The sequence below is a fragment of the Bos taurus genome, chromosome 14, assembly GCF_002263795.3.
Source record: "Bos taurus isolate L1 Dominette 01449 registration number 42190680 breed Hereford chromosome 14, ARS-UCD2.0, whole genome shotgun sequence".
Taxonomy (NCBI): Eukaryota; Metazoa; Chordata; class Mammalia; order Artiodactyla; family Bovidae; genus Bos; species Bos taurus.
Window position 1 is genome coordinate 42772325 of NC_037341.1, and position 11315 is coordinate 42783639.

The window sequence follows — 11315 nt, forward strand, 5'->3', positions numbered from 1 at the left end:
AGTGACAAGGAAGCTGGATGTCTACCTTGGGCTCTTGGGAGAAACCATAGACCCTCAGTGTATTATTGTGCAGTGCTGGGAGACGGGCAATGCAGTCAGAGTACAGTTACTCCCTTACCCTTCTAAGGTAAGGTCCTTCAGGATCTCTGTGGTCCCTGGGAGTGCTTCAGCCCCACATCTGGGTTTTTTGGGTTTTCACAATGGTACTTTGCCTGTGGATAATGGATAATTGGTCTGAAGTTGGAAATGAGCTATGTCACCATTTTGATCTGTGCATTTGATTTAATTTTTTAAATCAGATGTCAATTTGGGGGGAAATATGACAAATCTATATTTTCTTAATATAAAAACCAAAAATTATATTTTTTCTTCTAAAAAGAGCTTCACTTATCAAATAAATAAAAATTGTTTACTAATTTTGTGAGGATGTATTTTTTTCTCCATACATTTCTTTGCCTTGTAAACTACCAAAGAATGTCTTTTAATATCTCTCTCCTTTCTTACAAATGGACACAATGACATGAATTTCTTGTCTCCTGTGATGCAGTTGTGGGTGGGGCTCCCCAGGTGGTGCTAGTGGTAAAGAACCCACCTGCCAGTGCAGGAGACACAGGAGACTCAGGTTCTATTCCTGGGTGGGGAAGATACTCTGCAGGAGGGCATGGCAACCCACTCCGGTATTCTTGCCTGGAGAATTCCATTGACAAAGGAGCCCAGTGGGCTATCATTCATGGGGTTGCAAAGAGCCAGACACATCTGAAGCAACTTAGCATGCAGCAGGCACACACTTGTGTGCAATAGTAAAAGATACTGGATAGCACTGTCCAGCTCTTCTGAGTTAGACAAAGACTGATGTCACCTAGCCCAGTGGTTTTCTCCCCTTTTGGACATGTTCTATGAATGTGCATTGTTATTTATGTCTTGATTCCCTGCTTAGATGTTTCTACATAACCTGCGATCATTAAATCAAGCACAATAAACAGACAAGTTAATGATCAATAACAATATAATTTGACAGATATTATAGCAAAAGTAATATAAAAGTAAAACAATATCACAATACATCATGAAGGCAGTCAGAGACCTGTTACTTACTATGTCCAATGAAGGAGGTGCACATTAAAACAGCTATACCCTCACCCCATAGAAGGAACAAGTTTGCTCCCCTTCAGTGAGTGACCAGCAAGGGAAACTGTTATTTGTTCTTGCTCTCCCCGACGCAGCAGGGGCCCTAGTAAAGCCTTACCTGAAAAAAACAAAAACACCTATTGATTATCTCATGGTCACTATGTGCCAAAGTCTCGGTTTGACTTAGCTGGGTCCTCTGTCCAGTGTCTTATCAGGCTGAAATCCAAATACTGGATGAGCTTCATTCTTGTCTAGAGCTCAGGATTCTCTCCCAGGCTTGTGTGGCTGCTGGCAAAATTCAGTTCTTTGCAGCTGTAGGACTGACATCCCTATTTTTCTGCTGGCTGTCAGTGCCTAGAGGCCACCACAGCCCTCTCACAAGCCTTTTCACACATGGCATTTACTTCTTCAAGGCCAGCAAGAGGATCTCGCTCTCCAGTTCGCTAAGACAATCTTCTATAACTTAAGATAACCATGCAGCAACTATCCCATTACCACTGCCATCTTTTATCAGCTAGAAGTAAATCACAAGTTCTGCCTGCAATTAATAGAGGAAAATATGAAGAATTGACTCATTTGGGAGTCACCTTAGAGTGTGTCTGCCACAAGATGACATGAAAGTTTCATAAAGATGATGTTTAAGATAAACTTGGAGGTTGCCTCTGATTGGACAGCCAAGGTGAGGAGTGAGGAAAGAGATGAGGCAAAGACATTCCAAGCAAGGAGAAAATCATGAGCAACAGAGCAGTGGGGAAAAGTACAAAACACATTCTGAGAGAGTAATTTGTCCACACAATGGAGTGAAATAACCTCTGTTCTTTCCACCTTGTGTGAATTTCTAGGAATTCCCAAAAAGAATGCAGATCTCCTGGTAACTCAGATGATATGTTTGTGTGAATTAGATAAACACATCCTTCTTCCCAGTAGGTGTGTAAGTGCATGCTTATTCGTGTCCAACTCTGCAACCCCATGGACTGTAGCCCACCAGGCTCCTCTGTTCATGGGATCTTCCCAGCAAGAATACAGGAGTGGGGTGCCATTTCCTCCTCCAAGAGATCTTCTTGACCCAGGGATAGAACCCAAGTCTCCTGCATCTCCTGCATTGCCAGGTGGATTCTTTACCACTGCACCACCGAGGACGCTATATATACCTCCAAGTATATATAGCATCATAAATAGAGCACAGCTCTGTAAGTCATGAGCAGGCTGGATTTCATGCCCCACTCTTTCAGCCATTGCCCTTATCTATTGAACAGGCTACACAGTAATTGTATGCAGTGGCCTTGAAGGAAGGACTGTAGATAAATTTGGGTAGGGGGTAGCATAGTGCTCGGAGAAGGCAATGGCACCCCACTCCAGTACTCTTGCCTGGAAAATCCCATGGATGGAGGAGCCTGGTAGGCTGCAGTCCATGGGGTTGCTAAGAGTCGGACACGACTGAGCAACTTCACTTTCACTTTTCACTTTCATGCATTGGAGAAGGAAATGGCAACCCGTTCCAGTGTTCTTGCCTGGAGAATCCCAGGGACAATGGAGCCTGATGGGCTGCCGTCTATGGGGTCACACAGAGTCAGACAGGACTGAAGCGACTTAGCAGCAGCAGCAGCATAGTGCTAGGTCTCTGCCCCAAACGCCTGACCATAGATCCCCTCTGGAATTTTAATGCAGCTTCTCCTAAGGCTTTCTTGCAGTCACCCAGGTGATGGCACATGGGTTGGTCTTCCCTGAACCTGAGCTGATGCTAGGGCAAATTTCAAAGCTGGCAGTTCTGAGCAGGAAGAAAGATGGCAAAAGAGATGCAAAAAGTGAATACAAACAGGAGGAAAAGTGAACTGGAAATCAAATTATAGAAGATGGTAATAACAGTGTCAAGAAGAAATACAGATGTAAAGAGAAAAAAAATCCAAGTTCAAGAATATTGGGATTTTATCAAAGAGAGGAGTTTTGCACTGGAGAGATTCAAAATAGAATACATCTAACCTATACATCAAGAGTAAGAGACTCTCAAGAAGAAGACTTCAGACCTCCAAAGATTTAAAGAAGAAAAGAACTGGGGAAAATGTCCTTTTCCTGAAGATTATTTTGCTTTTTTTATAAAGCGGAAATTTTCCTCAGGCTTTCATAGTTCTAAAATTACAGTTTTACTTCAAAACCAAGTTAAGTACAATGTATTTCAATATTTATGAACTAAAATGACTTTAGAGCTAACTTTGTACATGGTATTAATTACTAAATATATTTTTATTTTTCCAAAATAATAACTACTTTTCAAGTACCTATCATATGGTAGGCCATGAGTTTCATAAACATTGCCTCAATTAATCCTTCCACCTCTGGAAAGTAATAATTAATATGCACATTTTATACAGAAGAAAATTAAGATGTCAGGATATCAGATCAAGCTCCAAGGGCCTCCATTCTATTGCATATTGTGAAGCATCCTTCCCAGGGGCTACACAACCTGGTCGTGTGAAGTGACTTGCCCAAGTCCACCCTTATAACGAGAAGAGGAAGTCTCGTTCCTGCCACTCTTTGTACTGCACCAAAAAGTAAATTTCCATTGCTTCAAAGTTTTAGGGAATTTTACAGTTGTGACTTGAGTAGCAGTTTATGGAGTTACACAATCATTACGTATTTATTGAACCCTCCCTGTGTATTAAGCACAGTATTTGGTGTTCTGCATGTTATTTTCATTTAGTCTTCACAGCTTTCTGATGTAGATCATAGCAGTACCCTCATTTCACACACAAGGATACTGAGATGGAGGTTAATCATCCTGCTCATGATAGTCAGGCAGGAAGTGATGGATTGAAGATTGAACCCAGGTATCCCTGACTCATTGTGCAAAGGTAATCACAACATACTCCTCAGGTTGACTTCTCTACAATGGTTAATCTGAAAGTAACTTCCATTTATCTCTTTTCATATAAACTGTCAGGCTATTTTACAATGATTTATCACCATATATCAGATTTTATAGTCACCTCCATACAAACCTGTGGTTGATTAATTAACTAAAATTGGAAGACATTTTGATGATGAAAAGCACTAACTATTCCTATGAATAATAATTAGTGTGGGACTGCAACTAAATTATGTATGTCAGTATTGGGAATCAATCAGAGAGGGAGGGTGAGACCTCAGACTCCAGAACTAGGTAAGATGGATTAGTCAGGGCAACATAGATGACTAGAGCAGATATTAGCAGCAAAAAAGCAAACTTACTAGACTGCTAGTATGTTTCAGGCACCACTCAGGACCCAAGAGATACAATGCTAGATAGATAGCCAACTATCTATTTAGAACAAGATAGAAGCCAACTCTGCCCTCAGGGGTCTTACATATCTCTGCCATCAGGGGTCTTACAGTCCAGAATAGAGCAGACTTCAGAGGTGGCCCTATCACAGGAGAGCACTGCGTCAAGGAAATCTTGCTTGGTCAGCAAGCCAACCAGTAGGAAGCAAGTACATGGACAAGGTGGCTGTGATTTAGGGGCCACACTCCAGTCCCTGGGAGGGTTGAGATGGCATGAAGCAAGGCTGCAGTATCAGAAGAGAACCAGGATGGATGAGGCTATATGAGTGGGACTTGGCTACTGAAATAAGGCAGGGACTTGCCCACAGGAAGTCAGCAAAAGCTTAGTTTCTGGAAACATCAGGGACTGCCCATCAGTGAGATGAGAGTAAAGCTGGTCTTCAGGACTAGAATTTCATAAATCTTCCTGCAACCTTCTGGAAACAGAAATGATCCCAGAGGCTAAGGTACACATGAGCCTCTGTTTTGTGGTACAGAACTGGAGAGTTGTGAAAGGAGGACTCCAAATCAGCCATCTCCCTCTCCCAGAGGGAGCTTTTTTCTCTCTCAGATGGTTCACAACATTTATGTAGCTGTAATGAGAGATCTGGAAAAGGAGAAGGCAACCCACTCCAGTATTCTTGCCTGGAGAATCCCATGGAGAGAGGTGCCTGGCAGGCTACAGTCCATGGAGTTGCAAAGAGTCAGAGGAGGCTTAGTGACTAAACAACAACAACAAGAGATCACACCACCAACTAAGTCCCAAACCAGAAGCTGCCAAATAGTAGGCTCACATAGGGCTTTCCTTCTTCCCTACCAAAGAGATGCTTTTTCTAAGCATCAATTAGAAAGATGGCCCACAAGCTTTCTTGATCAGTAATTCCACTCAGAAGCAATTACAATCTTCTTTCCTAGAAGCTGGACTCCCATCTTGAAATGGAGCAGGACCCTGGTACTCCTGGGCACAAAAGTTTTTTTGTGCATGCGCTCCCCTCCACCTCCCCATTTTCTTGCTTTCAGGGTAAGCTTCATTCAGCCTCCATGACTTCCCTTGAGTTCCAATGGGCAATGCAGATGACACCACCCTTATGGCAGAAAGTGAAGAGGAACTAAAAAGCCTCTTGATGAAAGTGAAACTGGAGAGTGAAAAAGTTGGCTTAAAGCTCAACATTCAGAAAACAAAGATCATGGCATCTGATCCCATCACTTCATGGGAAATAGATGGGGAAACAGTGGAAACGGTGGCTGACTTTATTTTTCTGGGCTCCAAAATCACTGCAGATGGTGACTGCAGCCATGAAATTAAAAGACGCTTACTCCTTGGAAGGAAAGTTATGACCAACCTAGATAGCATATTCAAAAGCAGAGACATTACTTTGCCAACAAATTTCATCTAGTCAAGGCTATGGTTTTTCCTGTGGTCATGTATGGATGTGAGGGTTGGACTGTGAAGAAGGCTGAGAGCCAAAGAATTGATGCTTTTGAAGTGTGGTGTTGGAGAAGACTCTTGAGAGTCCCTTGGACTGCAAGGAGAGCCAACCAGTCCATTCTGAAGGAGATCAGCCCTGGGATTTCTTTGGAAGGAATAATGCTAAAGCTGAAACTCCAGTACTTTGGCCACCTCATGCGAAGAGTTGACTCATTGGAAAAGACTCTGATGCTGGGAGGGATTGGGGGCAAGAGGAGAAGGGGACGACAGAGGATGAGATGGCTGGATGGCATCACTGACTCGATGGATGTGAGTCTCAGTGAACTCCAGGAGTTGATGATGGACAGGGAGGCCTGGCATGCTGCAATTCATGGGGTCACAAAGAGTCAGACACGACTGAGCGACTGATCTGAGGGAAGGGATGGGGTGCAGAAACAAGGGAGAAACAATCAAGAAACAATAATACAGCCTTGGAGCAAGGTTCTGGTTCCCCTCAATGGATATCTATGAAATGAAAGTGAAGTCGCTCAGTTGGGTCCAACTCTTTGCGACCCCATGGACTGCCATGCGACCCCAAGGCAGGCTTCTCCGTCCATGGGATTTTCCAGCAAGAATACTGGAGTGGGTTGCCATTTCCCTCTCCAGGGGATCTTCCCGACCCAGGGATCAAACCCAGGTGTCCCACATTGCAGGCAGACTCTGAGCCACCAGGGAATCCCATGTATAATAATACATACCTTTGAGCTATTTTGAAGGCACTGAAGCCCCAACCAGGTGGAAGAAGTTAACGGTATGCTGCCCACAAGCAGAAGATCCCAAACTACTTGGAACAAGAAGGTTGATGATGCTGACTCCCACTTACCTCACCACCAACCAATCAGAAGAATATCCACGAGCTGAGCACACAGACAGTCTCTTTCGGTCATTTGCTATGAAACTCCCAACAAGACCCCCTGGGTCAGGACTCACAGTTTAGAGTGCATTAGCCCACTGTGGCCCCCCTTTGCCTGGAAAAGCAATAAGGTTCTTTTTTCTACTTCACCCAAAACTCCACAAATAAGATTTAATTCAGTGTTGGAGTACAAAGGGTGGACTCAGCTTAAGTCTTTGCTCTAAGTGATGAACTTGCTTTAAAAAATGAAGCAGCCCTGGTCTTTGGAGCCTTACCATTTCTGGGTGTGAAGAGTTCGACCCCACAGCCCCACAGCCAGAAACACCACCCGCCTGCAATACTACTTTGAAATGAAAATATCTCCTACCATACACAAGAAATGTCAATCAGTGATCTGGTTTCCAAATATGAATGAGGGATTCCAAAACCGCAATCCAGCAGATGCCGCCAACCTCCCCCCTCGGTGACTGCTGAGGAGCTCAGGGTATACAGAAATCAGTCATCTGCCACTCCATAAGGTGAACAAGGAAACAGGATTTGGCCCCAGATAGCTGAGGACTCTTGCATCTTCCCACACAGAGAATGTTAAATTCCTTAACTTGATACCTGATCTTTGTTGTTCAGACTGCCTGTCCCCTTTGTCGCAAACTTGTATATAGCCGACTCCTGCCTCCTTGGAGCACTTTCTCACAGGTAGTTCAGCTGGTAAAGAAGATGCCTGCAATGCAGGAGACCCGGGTTCGATTCCTGGGTCAGGAAGATCTGGAGAAGAGTTAAGCTACCCACTTCAGTATTCCTGGGCTTCCCTGGTGGCTCAGACAGTAAAGAATCTGCCTGCAATGCAGGGGACCGGGGTTCGATCTCTGGGTTGGGAAGATCTCCTGGAGGAGGGCCTGGCAACCCACTCCAGTACTCTTGCCTGGAGAATCCCCATAGACAGAGGAGCCTGGTGGGCTGCATCCATGAGGTAGAAAGACTCAGACATGACTGAGCGACCAACCATAGCACTGAGATGCTGTCTCCTGGACTTGGAGTCCTAAACTTTCCCAACTCTCTACTTTCAAGTTGTGACTACATTTTTTAGTCAACGCTGATGTGCCATTCAGAAAACTGAGCTCATGGCATCCGGTCCCATCACTTCATGGCAAATAGATGGGGAAACAGTGGAAACGGTGGCTGACTTTATTTTTCTGGGCTCCAAAATCACTGCAGATGGTGACTGCAACTGTGAAATTAAAAGATGCTTACTCCTTGGAAGGAAAGTTATGACCAACCTAGACAGCATATTTAAAAGCAGAGACATTACTTTGCCAACAAAGGTCCGTCTTGTCAAGGCTATGGTTTTTCCAGTAGTCATGTATGGATGTGAGAGTTGGACTATAAAGAAAGCTGAGTGCCAAAGAATTAATGCTTTTGAACTGTGGTGTTGGAGAAGACTCCTGGGAGTCCCTTGGACTGCAAGGAGATCCAACAAGTCCATCCTAAAGGAGATCAGTCCTGAGTGCTCATTGGAAGGACTGATGCTGAAGCTCCAATACTTTGGTCACCTGATGAGAAGAGCTGACTCATTGGAAAAGACCCTGATGCTGGGAAAGATTGAGGGCAAGAGGAGAAGGGGATGACAGAGGATGAGATGGTTGGATGGCACCACCGACTCAATGGCCATGGGTTTGGGTGGACTCCGGGAGTTGGTGATGGACAGGGAGGCCTGGCATGCTGCTGTTTGGGATCTCAAAGAGTCAGACACAACTAAGTGACTGAACTGAACTGAACTGATGTGCCCAACACTGCTGTAGTGCTGCATAGCATCACCACAGGGCAGGGCCCAGCCACACCAGAGAGCTACACTGAGCTGGTGTCCAGCTTACTGGTCTGGGCTCCTGACTCTTCCACAGCTGAGACCCTAGAACCCCACCCCCAGGTCCCTTCTCCTTCAGACCCAGAAGTCCAGCACCACACCCTCTTCCCTCAAGATCTAGAAGTCCAGGCTCCCCAGCCCCTGGGCCCCCCAGAACTAGGTGGCAAGGTCCTCAACACCTCCCCACCTTCAACGGAACAGACCTCTCTGCTTGCCTTTCCCTGGGACCAGACTACCCCAGGTTCCTGCTTCCTAGGACCCAGGAGCATGGGGGAAGGCATGGAGCAGGATGCAGTCCTGAAGCAAGAGCTCAAGCCCACTGCCCCTTTTCCCTCCAGGCCTGCCTTCCCACCCAGTCTCCTCTTCCCTCACAACCAAATGTCCTGGATGGAAGCTCCCCACCCCAGTCTCTTTCCATCCCTGAAGGCAGGACTCCAGGTGCCTCACCCTCTCTCAGGACTCATGGGCCCAGAGCCCTCAGCTCTGTCATCATTTGGTGTTAGTCACCCAGTCATGTCTGACTCTTTGCCACCCCATGGACTGTAGCCCACCAGGCTCCTCTGTCCATTGGATTCTCCCGGCAAGAATACTGGAGTGGGTAGGCATTCCTTTCTCCAGGGGATCTTCCCCACCCAGGGATGGAACCCACGTCTCCTGCATTCCAGGCAGATTCTTTACTATCTGAGACACCAAGGAAGTCCGTGTTCATTCAGAGAACAGAAATTCCAGCCTCCAGTCCCATCTCTGCGAATCCAGAATTCTGCCTGCCGCCCCCAGCCCCCACCCCACATCAGGACCACCTCCACCTCCACACGTACCCAGTCTAGGCATTCAAACTAGCTGCAACAGGTTCCCCAGAAGCTGGAGCGGTGTGGAAGGGCCCCCTGCATCCGGGTGCTCCGTGCACCCTAAGCCCGCCAGGCTAGTGCCTTAACAGGACCAACAACAGCCACGCTGCCATGCTGGTGATCATCATGCCCTCCATGCCTGTGCTTTTTGGCCTCTATTTGATTCCCTTGGGGGCCTTAGGTGGAACAGGGGCGGAGACTGAGAGTGGGAGGGGTGGGCACCTGTGAGATGCTCATTCTGCAATTCCTCAACTCAACGTCCCTAGCCCTAGCATTATTCTGCTTGGCTGCTCCTGGCCTCTGTGTGTGTGTGTGTGTGCGCGCGCGCGCACGCTCCTCAGCCTGTTTGGCATTATCTTTGCACTGCATAACAGTGCAGAGCCCTGGCAGCCTTAATGCATTAGCACTTCCATGTGAGCACACCTGGTCAACAGGTGCACCCTCCTGAACCCCTATCACCTTAGGATCCATCTTACCTGGCCTGTGGCTGTGCATTGCTAAATTCCCTAGACACTTCTGAGCGCATGACCACTGAATGCTCTACTTTGTTCTTCTGATTCCTAAATACATCCTAAATCCTAAATACACTTGAGGCAGGCCTGACAAAGATGTATACCCAGATGTGCGCTGTCTTGCTTTGCAGAGGGCCTTCCCTAAGACCTACTCAGTTCTCTGACTTGAATTCTTATCAGGGAGTCAGTTTCTTCCAAGGCTCCATTTAAGTCTCTTCCAATTCTGTGATCAGTCCCCTTTCCTACTACAGAGGAAACAGCCTCTCTTTGCTTTGACCTTACTCTCCATTCATTTTTCAAATACAATAAGGGAGTAATTTTCCTTCACTGATGCTACATGTATATCTATAGGCTACAACCTCTAACAGTGAAAGGCACAAATTGCATTTATTTGATCCAACAAATTAGAACTATTATCTTTTGCAAAGCTTTGTTTTTGCAATGTTTTTCCAAAAGATAGGATTTTAAAATAGGATGTTTAAGCTGTCACTTACCCCATTTTCTTTAAAGGCATGTCTTCTCAAGAGAGTAATTAGAAGCTCTCATTTGCATCTAAGCCTGGACCTATACATTGCCAAAGCTGTCAAATATTTCACAATAAGTGTTTGTAAATATTTCCATTTAACATATGTATTAAAAGTCTAAGTGACTCTCCCATGAGCACATGGTAAATATTCAAGAGTCAAATAATCTGCATAACCCTGGATGACTTAGCCAATAACTTTCAAAGTTTTTTCATACTTCCAATTATGTTATGCTTGAAACAGAGCAGTCATGATGCCCAACTGGCAGTGACATCTCATGTGAGACACGCGGAGTGTCTATAGTCAGAGTGACTGTAGCTCAGATCTCCTGGCTGAGTTCAGTGTTCCTCACTCAGGTGTCCTATGCTCAAAACCTGTTATCATTTGTCAATATGTTTCTATCCTTTGAGGAAACTATGCTATATTCTGAATTTTTAATAAATCTTTTCCTATGGAAGCTTTATGGAAGAAATAAATAAGTGAGAGCCGAGTTGTCACTTTTTATGACACGCTTACAGGCAAAGCACAATTAATAGTCCATCTTAGTCTGTTCAGGCAGCTGTAACAGAACACCACAGACTGGGTGGCTTATAAACAACAGAAATTTATTTCCTGCCATTCTGGAGGCTGGGAAGCCCCAGGTCAAGGTGCCAACATGATCACATTCTGCTGAAGTTTCTCTGCCTGTTTCTTTCATGAAGGTACTTTCTCACTGTATCCTCACTGCAAGGAAACGGAGAAGGATTTCTCTGAAGCGTTTTATAAGAGCATTGATTTCAATCATAAGGATTCTGCCTCCTAATCTAATCACCTTCCAAAGAACCCACCTC